The sequence below is a fragment of the Apis laboriosa genome, unplaced genomic scaffold, assembly GCF_014066325.1.
Source record: "Apis laboriosa isolate Shangri-la unplaced genomic scaffold, ASM1406632v1 scaffold25_cov139, whole genome shotgun sequence".
Taxonomy (NCBI): domain Eukaryota; kingdom Metazoa; phylum Arthropoda; class Insecta; order Hymenoptera; family Apidae; genus Apis; species Apis laboriosa.
In genome coordinates, this window is record NW_025222552.1 from 184,204 (window position 1) to 202,332 (window position 18,129).

Genomic DNA, 18,129 nt, shown 5'->3' on the forward strand with positions numbered 1-18,129 from the left:
GTGTTGTTCGTTTCGAAGGGCAGCTGGTGTTGCGGATCCGCGCGCTCGTGACTGAAATCGATTAATCCGGGAGAAAATGAGGGGCCAGACACTGTGCTGGATCTTCGTTCGATCGTGGAGATTGACGAACGAGATTTTACGCGTTGCAAACCGTTGCTTGCACGTTCAGACTGTCCGCGGTATCGCACATTTGTTGTCCGCAGGATCCGCGAAGTGGAGATGTCGATGATCGTTGAAGACGCTTGCTAGGAGGATCTTTTCTGATTTTTGGAATTCTTTTTTTGTTGTTTAAGTAATTAGAGTTTAAGTAGATTTGTTGGAGTGTGTATATATATGTATTCATATATTCGTGGAATTAAAGAAATGCAAGTTGAACGAGATGGATTTGTTTTATATTTTGATGTAGATTTTTATAGATATATTTCAATTAGGCAGATTTTCCTAGATCGATAACGAAATTTTAATAATTTATGAGAAGAACAAATCTAGAGTTACGATTAATTTAAGTCTAATTAATATTCTTTAATGTATAGTTGACTATTTATTTATTTCATATTCGTCATTTTTAATTAACATGTTTGTTGATTAGGAAGTGTTATACTTAAATTTATCGTTATTCTACAACTTCTTTCGATAATCCCAAAAATTAAAAGTATCCGAGCTTCGTATCTCCATTTTCTAAATATTAAAAAAATTTTAAATATTAAATTCTAAATATTAAAAATTGTAAGAAAAAAAAAGAAACAAAAAGGCTAAATTTGAAAGTATAAGAAGGGGGGAAAAAAAAATTTAATTTCGCACAATTTAGTTCATTTCATGTTTTCACGCCATGTTATCATTACGACTCCGCCTAATAAAAATCGTTTCGCATCGCGTGTATGTCTCGAATGGTTCGAGACACATTGTTGGAAGCCGAAGGCGTCGAAACGGAAGAACGATGGCCGATATTCGTGGCATCGCCATTAAACGCGTACGGACGTTACTTAACAATGAATTAACCATCCCTCGATTGAGGGTCAGTGGACGGGACACGGCTGCTCCTTCTTTCGTACAATGGCTTCGCGACATCGCTTCTCGAGGGGAGAAATTATCCATGAAATATTGACGTACCTTGCGAGCATTAACCCTCGTTTCAATTGCGCCGCGAGGATCGCCTAACCGCCACTTATGACGTTTAAGTCGAGCGTACAGGTGGGCCAACGTAATTCCATCGGGCTCGTGTTTTCGTGTTGCATCTGCAAACGTGAATAGCGGGAATTTCGACTCGGTTGTATTCGCGTATTTCGGAATTTGATGACACCCTTCGAACATGAGGACGATAAATCGGCTATTCTTCGATTATTATTGTTATAATCGGATAAGATATTAGAAATGCTCGAGAATTATTGGAAAGATCGGATCTTATTATTTTACGTGATAAAGAGGACATGTGTAGAGAACAATTTTAAAAAGATTTTATTTATAATTTGTTTGTTATACGTTACAGGTGAGAGGGGTAACTAATTGGTTTCTAAAAGCGAGAACTTATATACGTGTGTATTTAACGAAAGGTTCGTTTTGACATTTGAAAGATTAAGTTAAGACAAACTTACATTTTATTTTAACTTTTTGTAAAACATATAAAAATTGAAAAAGTTATCTAAATATCTTAAATTTATCTTATACTTTCGCATACTTTCTTACACTTATTCATTATTCATTACACAAATTAATATTATATCCTGATTTATATCCTCTTGATTTATTCCTCCTTTTCTAATTTACTAGACTTTTATTAGAAATACGTTCAACGTTCTTTTATTATTTATTATTTGCAAGTATAATAGATATTTTATATTTTCGTAATCTCATTTTATTAATCAATTAAAACCTCTCTATCGTACAAGCATAACCATAATATACATACATCCATACACTCTTCTGACTCACATCTTTTTTAGAGCCAATTACTATAATAAATCCCAGAGTGAATTAACATTCTTAAAAAAAAAAAAAAAAAAAACACGAATTTCTCTTCTCTTCAAGTCCAAAGTAATAATAAATCCAAGATATAAACTCCAAGTTATTCTCCTGCACGAACGATCATTCTCCTCGTCCATCGTCATCCAAAACTGGCTCATTGTTTCTCTCCATCGAGGCAACACGGTCCCAAGTGGAAAATAGGCCGATAGATTCGTCGATAGCAACGTTACGTTCAAAGGGGGTTGCAAACGTCGATACCGGTTATAAGAATCTACTTGGCCGCGTTTAGAGGGCGCCCTTCTTCTTCCAGGCATCTTAGGAGGGGTAGTTGGCATGGCCATTAATTCATCTGCTCGTTGATTGCCTGCCCTCGCCCCTCGCCGCCCCCCACCCTTCCACACCATCGTATCCAGGCCGTCTCTCTCTCTCTCTCTCTCTCTCTCTCTCTCTCCGTCTCTCTCTCTCCGCACTTTTCTAATTAATTTCTAACTCGAGGTTAGCCCGTAGACCTATCGGTCTGCCTCGGCGACCCTCGAGCAGGGGTGGAACGTTCGTCGTCACTTTTATAGGGCGGCGTGATCGATGCGAGGAGACGAGAAAAGAGCAACTCTACTTGTATTTTCATCCGCGATTCTTCCGTTAATTCTTGCTTCCTTCTTTACACTATGCCGTGGCCATAGTGGTTTTCGTTTGGTAATTCGATTAGGGGATGATATTTCGAGAAATATGATACCGCAGTAATATTTATTTATTTTCTTTTTTTTTTTATAATAGAATAGGCTTTAATTATATGAAATTGCATTAAACAATGACTCATCTTTCCAATACAAGGAATCGTTTCTTTCTATTAATAATTAATTAATAGATTCGTTTTACTCGCGGTGAGGAAACTTTATTAATCAAATATTAAAAAGTATTTTCTTATTACTTCGAACATTCGACTATTTCTATTATTTTATTATTAATTCATATCGTATCCAAGATATACATATATATATATATTTATAACAATCTTTAAGAAAGACAATCTTTTATTTCGCGTGATTTTCGAGAAACGCAGTCGAACGCGAAAACAAACAAACGCTTAACAGTAACAAATTTACCCACACCTAGCCATTCGCTTGCACGGCACGGTGGAGCACAATCTTCTTTGTATCCGAGGCTAATAATTCACGCTGATCCTTCCATTCAGTCATAAATCTTTGAAGGAACGCAAGCTGCTTACATAATTCGTTGCGTTCGCGCAACGCGGAGATCGCAGGCGTTCGAATCGCGCGATCTTAAAACGCGGCCGAAGACCCTCCGATATTCACCTACGATATTTCTTTCCCTGGCATGGAGATCGGACGGGATACGAAAGGGTTGAAGATTTATTAATTAAGTCGCGTGCAGTTTCTTACGTAATTACAAGGATCTTTAATTCGTAAAGTTCGATGACGTGGACGCACAACGTGATTGGACGTTGACGTGATTTCGAAAAAGGACGATTCATAAAATGTTTGCTAAATATCATCCTAATCGTTCGAGATAGCGAGTTAAGAATTAATTATTTTGTTGAATTTATTTGTAATAATGTTTATTCGAAAAGAAAATAATCGTTCGATTTTAATTTATTTGTTTTAGAGGAATAAATAAAATTCGCAAATGATTAGTTTTTAATATTTGTCAACGAGTGTATTGCGAGCTGCTTTTTGAATTTCGATGTCAGTTAATTTTAGAAAGTTTGCAATTAAAGATATAAGGTTTCGTTTAAAAATTTAATTGCGATTTTTATAATATTCTGACTTTGATGATAAATATATTTTTGATATATTCATATAGGATATCATAGTTAATTGATAATCTGTCGTTATTGTAGTAATATTAGCCAATAATATATACTTTTACAAAATTCGAATTTTTTTTCAAAAGAAATTTGAAACAAATTCGCAAATGATTGGTTTTTAATATTTGTCAACGAGTGTATTGCGAACTGCAATTTTTGAATTTGAATCTCAATATTAATTTTAGAACGTTTGCAATTATAAGGTTAAAAATTTAATTGCGATTTTTACAATATTCTGACTTTGATGATAAATATATTTTTGATAAATATATTCATGTAGGATATCATAGTTAATTGATAATCTGTCGTTATTGTAGTAATATTAGCCAATAATATATACTTTTACAAAATGAGAATTTTTTTTTCAAAAGAAATTTGAAACAAATTTGCATCTAAATATTCTGTACAAGTATATTGTATATATGCAATTGAACACCGTTTTAATATAAGTAGTACTCAAATTTTATGAAATGAACCTTGTGCAATGAATTTTATTTCATTTTCACGTTGAGTTAAATTCCATCGTTAAATGATCGAGGAAGAGAATCGTAAAATTGAATCTGTTGAAATGTTTTCGATTAAAGTACTAACGCAGTATCACCTCGTCGAGCACGATTAACTTCGAGATAATTGCCAGCTGCATCGTTTTTAACATGTCGAGGAAGCATTATACAGAGAATATTTATATTCCTTCCGTATTGTAAATATGTTGCAATTGCTATTGAATTGGTTGAATAAGATTTTTACGTGTTACCGGCTTTTCCAATGGTTATTCGATTTTTCTCCCAACTGAAAGAAATTAAAGTCTGGGAAGAAGAAGTTTTGATTTATAACTTTATGAAGAAATAAACATTGGATTCGATTTTATATATATATATATATATATATATATATACATATGTATATATAAGTTTTAAATAAGTATCTTCTTCTTAAGAAATTGAAATATTTTAAGATTTTAATTACGCGAAGAATATTCTATTATCGTTAATTAAATTTTTATTAAGATTATATAAAAAGGTACATAGAAAGTAATACAATTTCTTCAATTTTTAAATTTATATCTTTGAAGAAAGAGTTATATTTAAATATAACGCGATACGTATTTCTTTAAATCTTGTTTAATTATTCTAGCATATGACGTAATAAAAAAAAAAAAAATACATTTTCATTCAATTCCTTTAATTCCCTCATATGATACAAATTTATCGCAATAATTTATCGCAATTTTCAAGCTATTAGGATATATCTCGTAACATAATACGCAGTATTAATCACTTCAGTTATTTTTAAACTATCCATCGAAATAAATTATACATTGATTCATCATTTTAAAAAATCTTCCTACAATTGCAATAATACATACGTTACTATGCATAAATTTCACGTAACATATTTAACAAACAATGTTGTTACAAAATTGAATTTGACACTTACAATTGCGAGGAAAATTTAAATTCCATTGATAATTTTGATAATTTTAATATATTGTACTTGTTTAAATAAATATCATATACTGGAAATTAACTTTACGATTACGTAAAGCGCGCACCACATCATTATCTTTTAACAATTTTAAATTTTAATTATACGAAATGAATAATATATTCTTCTCTTCGTTCCAATAAATTAACCAACAACATTTCCAAATTCATCAAAGCCAAAATTACAATATTAAAGAAATTCCAACAGTCCACGTTCGTTATCCAATAATCCATTTTCTTCAAAAATTAAAAAAAATAAAGAAATCTCATTCCTGACCTCAATAAATAATTTCCAACTTGTACAAATCTATTACCGTATATACCATTCGTCCAACGAAATTTTTCTCACTCCAAAAAGAAAAAGAAGAAAAAGAAAATACTTCCATAAATACGTCCCCGAAAATCGTTCCTCCCCATTAGGCGTAATTTCGTAGTCGAGCGCATCCACTTCCGTTCCCCGTCCACGGCTACCCGCAGGACACCGGGTAGCCTGGAATGCCTCTTCGAGTGCACTTGGTCCACGGATCCGGTGAACAAGATTTAAAGGGTCCGCGTAAACAAACGGGTTGCCAACCGAAAGCTGCAACACTTTTTATTCCGCTACCCGCCTCTCTGTCTCTCTTTCTCCCCCTCCGCCTTCCCCCATCCGCGCATCTCTCCTCTCCTTTTCGCTCCTCGGCCTGTCGGCCTAAGTGCCATTATGCTGGCACAGGCTACACCCTGTACGCGCACGTAATAAAGCGAGCGGGAGGGAGAGAGGTGGGATCGCGCGAGAGACAAAGAGGAGGAGAGCGAGAGGAGCGAGCCGCGGTGGGCAGACTCGGGGCATTGTGATGCAAATGTGTCTAATCGGCCAAGCCAGCCGACCATATGTCCGTTTGTGCGCAACGAGCGTCAGAGTCGCGTTGCAACGAGATGAACACGCTAAACCTAACCATTAACCATTATTGCGTACTAATGACGATCGCGGGCACGCTTAGTTAAACATATGACGAAGCGTCAAGGCTGCCTCCTCGAACGACTTCGCTCCGCGATCACGCGTGACCAATCTTTTTATACGTGATGCCTGATGCCGGGGATACTCGTGTGTTCCCATCGAGACCCGTATATAGGTACGTATGTACGTATTTTTGTGATCGTAGATCAGTATAAATCGGATACGGATGTTTATGGAGAATTTAATTCGAATATATAGGAATTTATTTCGTTCTTGTGTTTTGCATACGTTTCGTCTTGTCAGTGATTAGTCTGGAATAGTTTTTTCTTTTTTTTTTAAGATAATGTGCGTGGATCAAGGATCGAAGGTTTATATAAGTATATAAGTAAGGCGATGTAATTTGTTAATTTTGATGATCGTTTTTAGAGTTTTAAGGTGGATTTTGCATATTTTTATATTATATTTAACATTTTGTAGAAATGTATAAACAGTCTGTGTAAGCAGTTTAATAATTTCGAAATTCTTTTTTGTAAGATGTTAATTTATGGAATTTCGCTTCATCTTGTCAGTGATTAGTTTAGAATATTTTTTCTTTTTTTTTTAAAAGTAATGTGATCAAGGATCGAAGGTTTATATAAGTATATAAGTAAGGCGATGTAATTTATTAATTTTGATGATCGTGAGAGTTTTGAGATGGATTTTGCATTCCGTGTATTTTTATATTACATTTAACTTTTATAGAAATGTATAAACGCAGCCTAATGATTCGAGATTCTTTTCTAAAATTCTGAGGGATCATAGTCATTTATAAGACGTTAATTTATGGAATTTTTTAAAAATTATACGTGACAAATCTAAATTCGCTATTTTCTTAACCTTATTCTCTATACATTCGTTCGATATTAATTTTCAATATCGAATTAAAAAAACTTCCACGCTTCGCATTCCTCGATCGCACGATCGTTCCTCCGAAAACGAAACGAGAGAAAAAAAGAAGGGGAAAGAAATCGTGAAAAATGACAGAAGGAAATATTGCAATCTAATTTCTACCGCATTCGAACGTCTTCGTTTTCGAATCTTCTTTCTTTCCGCCTAGTCATTTCCTGCGCGTTGTCGCGTGGATTCCCCGATTATTACCGATTATTCCATTTACGCCCGATCCTGGCCCGCGTTTTTTTTCTTTTTTTTTTTTTTTTTTCAATTTTTTTTCTTTTTCGCCGCGATGAACGGACGAAAGGAGGAGGGAGGAGGGAAAAGGAGGGAGGGGAGTCGATCGGCCGATGGAATACCGGCGACCGATTTCCGGCCTCGGCGTTAACGGTCCGCGGACACCAGTTGGTACGCGAGAGCCGAGCTTCACGGGCATTTACTGTGCCTCGACGTATATTTAGGCCCGATTATTTATGATTACGATTATTCCGGACGGCTTTCGGTGCGCGCTTTATTGAATGTTTAGCATGTGCTGGCCACGCTAATTCTGAACTGAACGTTTATAGCATGAGGGTATCCTCTCCTCCTACGTTCGCTCTCCTTAGACGAGCGAAAGCTCGTGTCGCTAATTCCCTCCTCCTCCCCCCCCCCCCCGTTTCGATCAAATTACTCGTTCGCGGAACGGAGGCTCCAACCACTTTTGCTCGATCTCACTCTTCCTCCCTCGAGCCGAGTATACTCTTCGTGTATCGTTTCGCATCGTTCTCTTTCTTTCTTTTTTAACCCCCTTCGTCGAGTTAACGACGGTGGTTAATCTCGCCTTTTTAACCCTTTGACCCCTCCCTCCCCCACCCCTTCTCCCAGTCTTTTGTTTCCTCGCCTAGGTTTGTTTGCAGGGGAGAGGTTTTACGACCGTTTGCTTGATAATTACGAGCGGGGTGGAAGATGAAAGATTACGTTCCGTTGGTACGGGAAGTTGAGTAATTTTGAACTCGGTTGGGTGTTCGGTGAGGGGGGCGGGGGCGGGATTGGAGAAGTATATTTTCGAGAGAGAGAGAGGAAGTTTTTCGAGTTTATACGGAATTTGTGATTTTTTGGGGGATCGAAACGAGTACATTCTTTGTCTGAAAAAATAAAAACTGTGAAACTATAATCTCTTCTACATCGCAAAACAATAATTCGAAAATTTGAGAAAAGAAATACACTCGTATGTATTACGATCAAAAAAGATCGCATAGTGAAGACCGTGAGGGCTACGGAAATCCCCTAAGATCCTTCTTCTCATGGTCTCCGGATATCTCGTATCTCGACCTTGCGATCCAAGAAAAACAATGAGAGAAGTTACACATCGACGTACGAGCTTTACTGTGTGACGCGAACGCGGCCCGGTTATTTCGGTTCCGAAATGTTTCGCGGTTCGACGTTAACGCACCTCGACGACTTTTGCGCGTGGGAGGGCGGCCGCCATTTATCCTAAATAATTACTGCCGCGATACCTGATGGCGCTCGCCACCGTTCTCCCTAGGTATTTAGGCCGCGTAGGATATTTCGAGCGAAACAAAATGTTTCGACGTTAATTAATCGTCCGTTTTTCCTCCCTCCCCCTCACTCTTACAGTTCCTCCAATTTATTTCGAATAATCGCGTACGAGGATGGTTAACAATCTTAGGAGAGGATCCATCCCCCCTCCCTCTCCTTCCTTGTCGCTCTGGGGAAAATTTTTGACAGTGTGTGCAACGCGTGTAATTTAATCGTGACCGCGCATTCGTGGCTTTTGATCTTTGTTGGGGGAGGGGGAAAAATGGAGAATCGAAGCTCTTTCGTTTCTCGAGGGAGAAGAGAGAGAGGGAGAGAGAGAGAGGAAGGTTTTGTTTCGAATTGGGATAGGTCTGGGAGGGGATTTTATTTTTTTTTTTTTTTTTGGTTTGATAGTGTGTAGTTGTTTCATAAGGCTTTTCGAGGCTTGGTTTAATTAGGAGAACGTTTGATACGAAGAATTTTTGTGTTTAAATTATGATTTGAGTATTATTGGAGCCAAATAAATGGAAATAGTGCTTGTTTTTTTGAAATATTAGAAGGATGTATGCGTGTAATAGAAAGTTTCGAGTTAGGTGTGTTGTTGAATGGAGAGGTATACGATTTTAAAATTTACAGTTAAAGAGGAAAGAGTAAAAATTTTACTATCGCATAACTTGAAACTTCCGATGACGAGAACCGTTCGTGCTCCAACAGTTTACAATTTTTCCAAATTGTTATTATAATAATAATAGTTCCGTGAATAGGAATTATTATTGATGTTGCTGTCATTGAGAGGTAAATTGAAGCGTGCAAAATTTACTGTCTCTTTCGGATAACCTTCTGGAAAAGTTATTCATAGAAATTTAATAAACGTGGAAACATCGTAAAATTCGTAGCACGCTGCGCACGTTTCATTAGTTATACACGTAGATCAAAGTTACTATAACTAGCTTCTAGCTGTTCCTATTCATTTGCAATCCATTTGTCGCTTTATAGTTTCCTTTACACACGTTAAACTATACGGGTTATTAGTTATTAATATTACAATTAACTTTTATTTTAGATATCTCATTCTTCATTACATTAACGCTATTGTAAAAGACAGCCAATATATAATTTTATAGTTGTTCGACGAGACTCTCGGATAAATCAAAATTATAAGGATTGAAACAAAACACATTTCTATTTCTATTTTTTTTTTTTTTTCTATAATATATCACGCTTCTTATTACCAATAACCCTTAATTATCAGCTCCAAATCTCACCAATCATATAATTAATATTAATCTTCACTTTCTAATATTAACTATTAAATATAAATGCAAATTAACTTGCTTAATTTCATTAATACTTATTCAATTGAATTAACTACAAATATTTCTAATTTCACGACTCCCTTTCTTGTTACAAAACAAGAATTAACCAAATCAATCTTTTTTTCTTTAGATAGATACAATAACCCTTTCGTATCTTTTTGCAAACTTTTCTCGAACCTTTCGCCCTTTCGCCCGATTATCGCCTGAGATGGTGTCGGAAGGTGTCTTTGCACTCGAGGCGTTTTCCACTCGCGAGTCACGTGCTGGGGAAAGAGAGCGGCCGTGAAAGAGAAAAAAGGAAGGGGCTAGAGTCGTACGCTTCATCTTTAAATAGCAGTGGACGCGGTAGACGAGGCGAAATCCATTTCCAAGTAGCCACGGACGAGCGGACCACCCACGGCCCCGTCTCTTCCCTGCCCTCCCCGTCTTTTACGCGGAAAATCGGCCCTCTGATCCCCGTGGCAGGGATCGCAATTGAATTTTCGCCAAATTGCGCCGGGCAAACGCGTGATCCCACTTTGTGGTGACACGCTGATTCGCGACTCTGGTGTTTGTCGCTATGGAATTTTCGGTTCTCGTCGTCGAGGTTGTCGCTTAGGTGGGAGGATGATTGGCTCAGATGAGTCGATCATTGAAATTATCACAGTTTCATCACAATTTTGCCAGTATCTCGAAACACTTTGGAGTTGGGAAATGTTTCTTTTATATATATATATATACAGCATTTTGTGAGATTTTTGAAATCTTTTGGAATTCTTTATATTCTCAAGAGTGATGTCAACAATTTGTCTTGCGAAAAATAAATTTTTAACTTTTATTTCTTTTTTTTCTTCCATGTAATATTAGAGTATTTCACTTGAAATGATTAAAAAATCTAAAAATGAATTGGATTATTTGTTAGTTTAGAAAAAGAAATTGTAAAAATAGCAGAAATAAATATTTATGATTCAATTTGGATTTATATGGAAAAAATCACAAGAGAATTTCTCACTTTACGTGGCAATGGGAAGATGATGTTACGATGAAATCAAGAAAAGTGTTTTATAAGGGTGGAAATGGAACGATAGTAACTTTAAATATGTATAATATCCATAAATTTTATCATGCGTAAAAAGAAGATAGGATTAAGAATGAATAAATTTCATATGTTATGACCCATCCAATTATTACTTAAGATTTTCAATATTGATTTTCTTAAAAAAGAGAGATTTAAAGAATTTTAAACTGTCCACAATAAATATGATAAAGATGACAATATCCTTAAGAAAATTTGAATCTAAATTTTAATAATATCAAAATTTTAACTCAGATCCTTTTTATCTTCAGATGCTTTTGTTCGGCAACAATCCTATGAATTTTGTAAAATCTTGACAATCTTGGAAATCTTGAAATTAAATTTTAAGCGCTTCGGTACTTTGCATTTTATTTTGTAATCAGATTGACACAGAAATGTGAGCATAAAGAAAGATGAATTCACGAAGGATGTAAAACTAAAGCTTCTATCGAATTTAGAAATTTTGGAATTTTTTAAATCTTTTAAGTTTTTATGATTTCTAAACTTTTAAACTTTATTTTTATTTTCTTCGATGTTACATCTACATCTGATCTGAATCAAAACAGTCTTAAATCTGTCAAGATCTTTCAGATTCAAAGTTTTCGAAGTTTTCTTAAATTTTCAAACCCGTTTCGATTTTAAAATTAATTTTATATCCATAATATAATATAAAATATAATTTTCGTGCATAAAAGCGTTCTTAAAACTTATGAAATATTTACAATTTTCTAAATTTACATTTAAACTCTAAAAACTATTTTAGACTTATTACTTATTCCGATATTAATAAGATTTAAAAGCTACCAAGATCTACAATTTTTAAATTTCCTTAATTATTCAAATTCGTTTTAAAATTTATAATTTAGGTTGCAGATTAAAATTATTTCCTATAAATAAAATCCTTTAAATAATTTTAAACGTATCAAAATAAATATAACTAAATAATTTAAAACTAAAAAAGAAATACCTACAATTTTAAAATTAATAAATTATATTTTTCTTAAATTTATTCCTTTATCATTGCATCTGTTCAAAGACCATTCGTGACCACATCCAATTATATTACATGATTTAGATCGTATCACATGTTTCTCTAAATTACAGTATAAAATTGAAAAAAATAATAACATTTACGTTTATGATTTTACTTTATCTCAAAGTGCCCACACTTTATGATATTACATTATCCTTTATTAGTTTCGCTTCTTCTAAAAATAATATTACTTCATTTACATATTCCTTGTCGTTTATATACTGTTAGTTAACAGGAATTTTCCTCTTTTCTTGTAGAATTCAAATAGCAGAACATTCCTGCATCGCACGTTTATGTATAATTTTTATATTTTTATTACACACACAGTTATTACAAATCGTTCGTTCCAATTTTGTTATTAAGCAACGAATATCCTATTAAAATTTTATATACAATCTTACATAAATCTTCGAATCTAATATCATACCATTATTATTCAAACTCAAATAATCTATATCTTCTTCGATTTTTCAAAAATCCTCCAATTTATTAATTTCTCAAATTCCTTTCTCAATCGATCGATATCAAAATTTTTCGAAACTTCAAATCGTATAAACACAAATTATCATATACTAGATATCATAAATCTACGTATTAACCTCTTCAGGTTAACGCTATAAGGCATCAAAGACACTATGTTCCAATAGTTTCAAAGTTTAAAATAAAATCATCACCAGTGATTGAAACACGTAGCAGCAAAGAGTTGTTCAACAGATTTTAATCTCGTTCGGAAATAATTCCAATTTAAAAAAAAAAAAGAAAAAAATCAAATACGTTAATTTTGAAGAATAATTCCAATTTAAAAAAAAAAGGAAAAAAAAATTAATTTTCATTTCCAATCCGAAAGATTAGCCTCGAAGCTCTCGAGCCAGCTCTGGCGATACGCGGATGAGTCGAGTAGAATCAATAATATTCCCAGGCGCGAATTACGCGAGTACTTTTCAAGGGGAGCGCGGTTATTCTTGACGTCATCGGAACGGCGTTTGTTTAATGAATGCTACACCAATGCTCTCCTCCTCTCCTCCGAGTTTCTTCTCGGCCAGAAATCGAGGTGGCGGCCATTATTCATAGCGTGAAAAAACAAGCCGCTGTGATTTTCGATTAAGCAATGGAACACGGCATAAGTCGATAACTTCTTGCGCTCGATTTATCGATATTTTTGTTGAGCATCGATGGCCGATTATACGGTTTCGCGTGAAAGGCGAAGTGCTGGCGACCTAGAACTTGAACTTGCTGGATTCGAGAATGTGTTTACGTGTATGTGTATGTGTGTGTGTGAGTAAATATCTTCCTTGAACATTAGGGATTTTAGAGGAATTGTTATGGATAATTATTTGGCTGGTAAGGTGGATTGAGTGAGAAATAAGTGAACGAGAATATTATTAGAATGATACGATAAGAAAATATACTTCGATGAGCGAAGTATTATTTCGAAAATGTTTAATAGAATTAATTTGTAATTTATATTTACAATATCTTTTCGACTACACGATTTAAACTTCTCAAATTCAATTTGATAATCTCATCGACGAATTAAATAATTTTCCATAATTATTTCATACAAAGACGTTTAAAATTATCGATTATCGTTCATTTTACCATCAATCGGAATAAATTTATGAGAACGTTGCGAATGAGATTTATTTATGAGAGAACAATGGACGAATGATCATCGTGTGCCAATTATTGAACGAACGAGGAGATTTTCGATGATACTCGCGTCATCTGAAAGTTTTGTTTAATTAGCGGTTACGAAGATTGCGTAGGCCGGCGTTGATCACAGAAAAATAAGACAAGAAAGGATCACCAGTGCCGCCATGTCGCAACGGTGGCAATGAAGAAAAACTTGGAATCTGTGTCAATGAACCGCTTTATACCTGCACAAACTTTAAATTAGGTGGTACACCAGATCATAATTAAAGGTAAATTTTAAAATTATTATCCGATACGTATCCGAATTGAAAAGGAATGTAATTTTTTAACAAGTCGTCGAGGAAATTGTTAACTCGAATTTCGCGGTGTCGATTTCCTTGTAATTTAAAGAATTTTTTTTATCTTCTCTCGGTAAAGTATATAGTATGGAGTAGTTAATATGGGATGTATTAGGTGTAAGGAAGTATGATAACAACATTTTATTACTGATAAGGAAGTAGCAAGGTAGAAATTTCAATATATAAAATAACACGTTTCACGAGAAATTTCTCGTATACGTTTAAAATCACGTTTTGATCCCAATAATAAAACAAATTTATTTATCATTCTTAAACGGAATTAAGTTTTTTATCCAAGAGTTAAATTCAAATTTGAAAACTCAAATTTAAAAATAAATATGTAATAGAATTAAAAGTATCGTAATCGTGACAAAACATTAAAATTTATAGAATCGAGAAATGGAATATATTTTATTGAAAATCCAATCGTAATTTTTAAAAAATTTCAAATACGAATATAATCAAATAATTACGAATAATACAAATAACACGAAAATTAGAATATTATTTGAATAACTATACGAATGAAACATTATCTCGGCCAATCTTAGTTTATAATAAATTTCATAAAATCAATTTTCTAACAATATCAGAAAAAGAAACAACAATCCAACACTCGCGTAATTCGAATCACAAATTTTATAATAAATTAATTAATAATAAATTTATAATAAATTTGAAATCAATTTTCTAACAATACGATCAGAAAAAGAAACAGCAATCCAACACTCGTGTAATTCGAATCACAAAAGATCGAGCGATCAATAACTGTCGCTAATGTGGCGGCGACCGATTTTTCCGATGGCTCGCCAATGCTTTCTGATGTCATAGAGATGTTTGTTTAACAAACGCTATCAAACTTCGCGTTCAGTATAAATATAGAGATCACACCGCGGAGATTTACCGACTGAAATCGGAAAGCAACCTGTCATCGTTTCGTGTGACATAACGTTTTATAAGCCGTTAAACTGTCTGCAAACTTGGTAATAAAATTACGAAGTCGAATTATATTAACTCTAATAATTTCTTCCAATCTTGCTTTCCAATGAATTTTTAGGATACATCATAGATGATGTATTCATTTTAATTGTTAATTTTTGAAAAAATTATTGCTTAATTAATGCATAAAATTTTATACCTATAAATATATAAGAAATTATTATTGCATGCGAATTATAAATTATGTAAATGATAAAATATAAATTAGAAAGATAAGATTTGTATCTTAATTTTAAAATAAGTTCTCTCTCTGAAAGATTTAAAAGATATTTCTAAAGTTCCATTGTGATATGAATCGTTGCTAACAATTTTTCGAGAACGTGTAAAAGAATTTTTCAACGCCATTCATTCATTGCACAGCAATAAAATAATTCTCTAAAAAAAAAAAAATTCCTATAAACAAAAACATTTTTCCAATCCGTTGAATAGTTCCGAAACGAATATATCCCCTATTCACATCGCAGCAAAAGCAAAAAAATATCAAGAGAAATCGGAATCTCGCCTATCAGAAAACCGAAACAAGAATCACGTACGAAATAAACGACCAATTAATCTCGATAAATCCGTCGATGGCCGAGTTGGTCCGGGAACGCGCAACTCGTTCTAAAAATACGCGGCAAAGGATTTGCACAAAAGTTTCCAATTAAGCGTTCACCGACGAGGCAACAACGCTTGCGCCGGGAATCAGCTTTGACCGGCTATCCGGCAGTAGAAACGGACGATCGAATAGAGACCGATCGCGTGCCCTCCTCCTCCTCCTCCTCCTCCTTCTCCCCCCTCCCCCCGAGGCACAAAAATCCTTCGACGAGCGGTTACGTACGAGATCTACTCGCGTGTCATTCCTCTCCCCCCTCCCCCTATCATCGATCGATTTTCGATGGTCCCGCGGTGTCGTCCACTCCCTGACGTCATCGAGGCGTTTGTTTAATGAGCGGCTACCAGCCAGCCAGCCTCTCTCCCCACGAGCCTCGTCCCTACCCGGAGCAGAGCAGAAATCGTGGCAAGAGGGAGACAGAGCTAGCGGAGTTGGTGGAGGGGGCGTGGGGAGAGTGAGAAAGAGAGAGAGGAAGGGGAGAGAGGTAGTATCGTGTCGGACGCTGGACGAGGCGCACGCTCGATGCGAGGCAGCGCGTGCTTTCACGCGTGGAAAGCAGGAAGCGGTGCGCTGCGGATACCAGGAGGATACACCACACACGGCCCGGTCCCTTGTGTGTCCACGCGGCCCTGCCGGCTTCGAGGGGGAATATCGCCGGTGTCCACGGGGCTGGCCAGGCCCCGTGATTTTTTCGCCGGTGCGGAGCCGCCAGTGTTGGGTAGTAGGTGGCCGTTCGTGAACGGTAGGCGCAGGCCGTTCGTAAAAGTAGTCACGGACCGTACGTCGTCGGCCACGCGGCACGCGTGAGTGGGACGAGGACGGAGAGCGGCCGAGCGCGGCCGAACACCGGCGGGAATACACGATCGCGTCGCTCGGGGTATTCTGACTCACCGCTGATTGGCCGAAACCTCGAGGAAGTGGTCACCGTCGACGAGGGCTCGGACCACACCGCCACGTGAGTTGAGCGGCGTATCGCGGACAAGGATAACTGTCGCGCGCGCCTTTTCACCCCCTCGATTCCGGACCTGCCCTTCGATCCCGCGGATCGTCGCCGGTTCAGACAATCGGGATCGCCTCGAAGAACGTTGTTCCTCGGGAGAGAACACGTTTCGTCGTTGTTGCGTTTCTACGAATTTCTGATTTTTAATCGTAATCGAATCGTGCAATCGTTTCCACGGAACAAGGAACGATTTTCATCGTGCACGCTCGTTGGACTCGTCCCCTCGAAAACCGGAATGTTGAACGGGGTGTTGTTGAACACCGAGTCGGGGAAGGAGGATCGGTCTACGTCATCGTAGTCGTCACGTGGCGTTCCTGACCCGGGCCAACGTCTTCACCCCGTCACGACGTTATCTTGACAAAATTATCCTCTACGAAAGTTTTTGGAGATGGAGGATTACCAGCGTGGTGCCGTATTGAGGATCGAGAGGGCAAGGCCCTCCTCGCTTTCCTTTAGAGTTTAACGTAAAAGATAACTGTTGCCACGTGTATATATATATATATCGCTCTTCTATCGATACAAAAGAGAAAGTTGGTGGTCTTTGAGTGTTATAAATGAGAAGTGAATAGTGAACGAAACTGGCCAGCCACGAAAAAAGAAACTCCTTTTTTCTCCTCCCCCTCCTTTCATCTTCGACTGGAAACATTCTATCTATAGGTGGATCTGTAAATCAACGTGACAAGTGTTCGACGTGTATTCGTCTCTATGATTTTTACACCTTCGTCTTGTGCCTCGAAAGGCATCGAATGTGAATCGAACGTTAATCGTTAATGAAACGTGCACAAGGTGAAATTTGTAGATTAATCCTGTTCACAGATGATAATATATATCGTGGAGGGAGGAAAAAGTTGATTATCGACGCGCGTATACGTATTACAGATTGAAAGTCGGATACTTCTCTTTCTACTCACCTCGCGTGTCTCGTTCGTTTAACGACAGCTGTATCTGGTAACGGTACGTGTTTATATTAGTCGTGTCGAGGAAAAGATCAACGAACTAAATGGTGCGTCGAGGAGGGTAAATCCGAAAGAATATTGCGAGGTTATATCCCTCGGAGGTGAATCGAGCTGCTGTCAACGATGATTCACCCCGCTTGAGGACTCGGTGATTCGGTGATCTGGTTTGGGAGGGGAGGGGGGAGGGAAGAAAAAGTGGTTGATCTTGTGTTGCACCCCAGAGGAAAATCGACCAGGAACGTATCGATCCACGGAGAGGAAAGAAAGTGTTTCTTGGTGGTTGTTAAAAAAAAAAAGAAAAAAAAAAAAAAAAGAATTCCACTTCGATTTGAGAACGAATCTTCCATTTGTTCTGGTATGTAAGTTTTTATTTTTTTCTATGGAAAGAATCGGTGTCGTTTCAATAGAAAGAATGTTTCGTTTCATTTATCACAAAATGATAAGTTAAAATAGATGTTGAATTGATTATTGACAAATGTAATAAACGTTCAAGTTGATAAATAATATGAATTAAATTTCGACACTAGAG

General features: G+C 36.3%; 1 protein-coding gene across 4 annotated transcripts in view; it reads left to right on the top strand.

Annotated features, from left to right (window-relative positions):
• The window catches only part of LOC122713623 (zinc finger homeobox protein 4), a 308,595-nt gene that overhangs the window by 40,915 nt on the left and 249,551 nt on the right, over positions 1-18,129 (top strand). Inside the window, exon 1 of one of the 4 annotated variants that reach the window (XM_043934231.1) lies at positions 17,814-17,955. The exons of the other annotated variants lie outside the window; for them this stretch is intronic. The gene's annotated coding sequence lies outside the window, so the exon portion shown is untranslated. Of the gene's footprint in view, positions 1-17,813; positions 17,956-18,129 lie in introns of those variants that run through there. 4 annotated transcript variants of the gene reach the window in all.